Source organism: Aotus nancymaae, unplaced genomic scaffold, assembly GCF_030222135.1.
Source record: "Aotus nancymaae isolate 86718 unplaced genomic scaffold, 86718_ANA_hifiasm-v0.15.2.pri h1tg000006l, whole genome shotgun sequence".
In the NCBI taxonomy this organism is placed as follows: domain Eukaryota; kingdom Metazoa; phylum Chordata; class Mammalia; order Primates; family Aotidae; genus Aotus; species Aotus nancymaae.
Genome location: NW_026988417.1, coordinates 32,897,120 through 32,901,322, shown reverse-complemented (window position 1 = coordinate 32,901,322; position 4,203 = coordinate 32,897,120). Strand labels below are relative to the sequence as shown.

Here is a 4,203-nt window from a genome sequence, read left to right as displayed (position 1 = left end):
TTCTCCTGGGTAATATCCTGAAGAATGTTTTCCAACTTGGTTCCATTCTCTCTTTCACTTTCAGGTACACAAATCAAACCTAGGTTTGGTCTTTTCACATAGTACCATCTTTCTTAGAGGCTTTGTTTGTTCCTTTTCTTTGTTCTCTAATCTTGTCTTCACACTTTATTTCATTAAGTTGATCTTCAATCTCTGATATCCTTCTTTCAGCTTGATCGATTCAGCTATTAATACTTGTTTATGCTTCATGAAGTTCTCATGCTGTGTTTCTCAGCTCCATCAGGTCATTTATGTTCTTCTCTGAACTGGTTACTTTAGTTTGCAATTCCTCTAACCTTTTCTCAAGGTTCTTAGCTTCCTTGCATTGGGTTAGAACATGCTTCTTTAGCTCAGAGGAGTTTGTTATTACTCACCTTCTGAAGCCTACTTCTGTCAATATGTCAAACTCTGATTCTGTCGAGTTGTGTTCCCTTGCTGGCAAGGAGTTGTCATTCTTTGGAGAAGAAGAGGCAATTTGGTTTTTGGAATATTCAGCCTTTTTCCATTGACTTTTCCTCATCTTCATGGATTTATCTGCCTTTGGTCTTTGATGTTGGTGACCTTTGGATGGGAGTTTTTGTGTGGACATCCTTCTTGTTGATGTTAATGTTAATCCTTTCTGTTCGTTAGTTTTCCTTCTAACAGTCCCCTCTGCTGCAGGTCTGCTAGAGTTTGCTGGAGATCCACTCCTGACCCTGTTTTCCTGGGTATCACCAGCAGAGGCTGCAGAATAGCAAAGATTGCTGCCTGTTCTTTCCTCTGGAAACTTCTTCCCAGAGGGGTAGCTGGAGATGCTAGCTGGAGCTAGTACCAGATGCTAGCTGGAGCTCTTCTGTATGAGGTGTCTGTCAACCAATACTGGAAGGTGTCTTTCAGTCAGGAAGCTCAGTGGTCAGAGATCCACTTGAGGAAGCAGTCTGTCTCTTAGCAGAGTACGATCACTGTACTAGGAGAGCCGATGCTCTCTTTAGAGTCAGCACACAGGAACATTTAAGTCTGCTGAAGCTGTGCCCACAGCCACTCCTTCCAGCAACTTTCTTTTTTAAGTTCTATGTTTTTGGTGGATTATTGGAGTAAAAGATCATGTAATCTGCAAATAGAGATAGTTTTCCTTTTCCTTTTCAATTTGGAATTTATTTTATTTTCTGGCCTAATTGTCCTAATCCTAACTGAAACTTCTAGTACAATGTTAATTAGACAAGTCTAGAGCAGATTTACTTGTCTTGTTACTGATACTAGGCAAAAATATTTTGCCTTTTACCATTAAGTTTGATACTAGTTTTGGGTTTTCCCGGAAGCCCATTATCAGACTGAGGAAGTTCCCTTCTATTTCTGATTTCTTAAGTGTTTTTATCATTAAATGTCATTGCATTTTGTAAACTTTTTTTTCTATATCTATTGAGATGATTTACTGGTTTTGTTTTTCATTCTACTAATGTAGAATATTACATTAATTGACTTCCAGATGTTGAAACAGTTTTGCATTCCTGAGATAAATCCTGCCTGGTTACAGCATATTATACTGGTTTATGTATTGCTGGATTTTGCTCATTAGTATTTTGCTGAGGATTTTTCCCATCTATTTTTGTTAAAGATATTGTTCTGTGTTTTCTTTTTCTTTTCTTCCTTTTTTTTTTTTTTTTTGATGCTTTTGTCTGGTTTTGGTATTAAAGTAATACTGGCTTCATAGACTATATTGGGAAGTGTATTCTCTTTTATTATGTTTTTTTTTTTTTTGCAAGAATTTGAAAAAATTTTATTGATTCAACTTTAAAAGTTTGGAAGAGGTATTATTGGCTAGAGGATTTTGTTTCTGTTTTATTGTTTCTTGCAGTGGCAGTTTTGATTATTAATCTCTTTACTTGATAAGATTTTATATTTTTTTCTTGATTCATTTTGCTAATTCGTATCTTTCTTAGAATTTGTCCAGTTTATACAACATATCTAAATTTTAGCATATAGTTGTTCATAGATACTTTTATAATTATTTTTATTTCTTTAAGTTTAGTGTGTCCTTTTTACAATTTCATTAATACTTGAATATTTTCTCTTTCTTATTGGTCAGTCTTTCTATGTTGTTCCTCGGCCTTACTCCAGGGGCTTTTTGTTGCCTGTAAAGTGCCCTGGCATTGCCTGTGGGTAGATGAGAAAGCACATATCCCTCCCCAATAAGACACTGTTTTCTTATGGGGCCTACAAGTTGAGCTGACAGTAAATGCAAGGTGGAATCTAACTTTTTCCTTCTTGTCACTCATGGCTGTGTTATTTAAACAGTTATGAGGGTGCTGGTGATGGGTGATTGTAGGATGATGGCAGCTGCATTGAAGAGCTGGAATACAATGCTGGGATCTTGATGTTGCTTTAACACAAGCCTCATGTTGAATGGAATACAAACCAAGCAGTTTTGCTATGGGATAATTTCTAATGATAAATGTTGAAACATGTCAAAGGTTTCCCAACATTTTCCAAGAACACTAACTCATATGTGTTGTTTTATATTAGAAAATAACAACAACAAAAAGAAATGAAAAAGAGCATGTTGTTTAATTTCCACATATTTCTGAGTTTCCCAAATCTTCCTATTACCGATTTATTATTTTACTTGATTATTGTCTGAGAACATACTTTGTATTATTCCAATGTTTTAAATTCATCAAGATTTATTTTATGGCCTGGAATTTGGTCTTCCTGGATAATGTTTCATCTGCAATTGAGAATCTACTGTTGCTACAGTTTTCCTTAAGTGTTTAATAGGTCTAGTTATTTTATAGAATTGTTCAAGTATTCTGTTTCTTTGCTGCTCTTCTGCCTAGTCATATTATCCAATTGTGAAAGTGAATATTAAAGTCAACAAGTAATATTTTAAGTTGTCTATTTTATCTTCATTTCTGGAAGTTTCTATATCAATGAATTTTGATGTATTTTCATCAGGCACATATAGGCTTATAATTGTTATCTAGTTTTGAGAAATTAACCGTTTTATTTTTATAAAATATCTCTCTTGACCTCTTTAACCCCTTTTGTTTTAAAGTCTATTTTTTTTTCCTGATATTAGTATAATAATTCCAGCTTTTTTATGGTTACTGCCTGCATGATATAACTTTTCCATCCTTTTCTTTTCTATGAATTTTCATTTTTAGATCTAAAGTTTATCTCCTGTAGACAATATGTAGATTGATTTTGTTTATTTAATATTTTTCCTCCAGTCTGACAATCTCCAACTTTTATTTAGATATTTAAATTCATTTTCACTTAATTACTAGTATAGTCGGATTTATATCTATCATTTTATTTCAGTTTTCTATATAGTTAATGCCTTTTAAAACCTTATTCCTCCTTTATTATTTTCTTTTGAATTACCATTTTTCTTATATAACATTTTAATTTTGTAATATTTTAATTTTTTAATAATATTTAATTTTTAAGTAATATTTTTTCCTACATATTTTTAAAATTTTTCCCTTGTTACTTCAGAGTTTACTGTTTATGTCTTATCAGAATTGATTTTAGATGCCTAACAATTCTAGTGATACACATGTATATATAAATTTTACTTTTGTGCAGTTTTGTAAAGTTTGACTATCCTTCTTTTTGTGTGATTATTGCTGTACACATTACATCTATATATGTTATATATCCAGTAATTTTTGTTATAACTGTTACTTGATGCTATAGTTTGTTGTTTTGTCCTTTTCAAAGTTCATGTTGAAACTTAATCTCAGTGTGACAGTATTAAGAGCTGGAACCTTGAGGACATGATAAGGCCATTAGGACTGTCTTCATGAATGGTATGACAGTCTTATAAAAGGGCTAGAGGGAATTATAACCCTTTGCTTTTTCATCCTTTTCACTATATGAAGACATAGCATTTAACTCCTCTGGAGGATGCAACATTCAAGGCACCACAGCAGACACCAAATTGATCTTGAACTTCGGGCATCCAGAACTATGAGAAATAAATTTCTTCTTTACAGATTTCTCAGTATAGTATATATATATATACCAAATTCAGACCATCAGCCTCCTGGGTAGCTGAAATCACAAGTACGTACCACCACACCTGGCAAATTTTCATATTTATTGTAGAGATGAGGTCTCCCTATGTTGCCCAGGCTGGTCTTGAACTCCTTGGCTCAAGCAACCTGCCTGCCTCAGCCTCCCAAA

At 33.5% G+C, this 4,203-nt stretch overlaps 1 non-coding gene across 1 annotated transcript; it reads left to right on the top strand.

Moving 5' to 3' along the window:
• The first annotated feature begins 2,116 nt into the window (after positions 1 to 2,116).
• LOC135272149 (small nucleolar RNA SNORA49) lies at positions 2,117 to 2,252 on the top strand. The gene has a single exon (XR_010340244.1). It is a non-coding gene; the product is annotated as a small nucleolar RNA SNORA49 (small nucleolar RNA).
• The last annotated feature ends 1,951 nt before the right edge of the window (positions 2,253 to 4,203 follow it).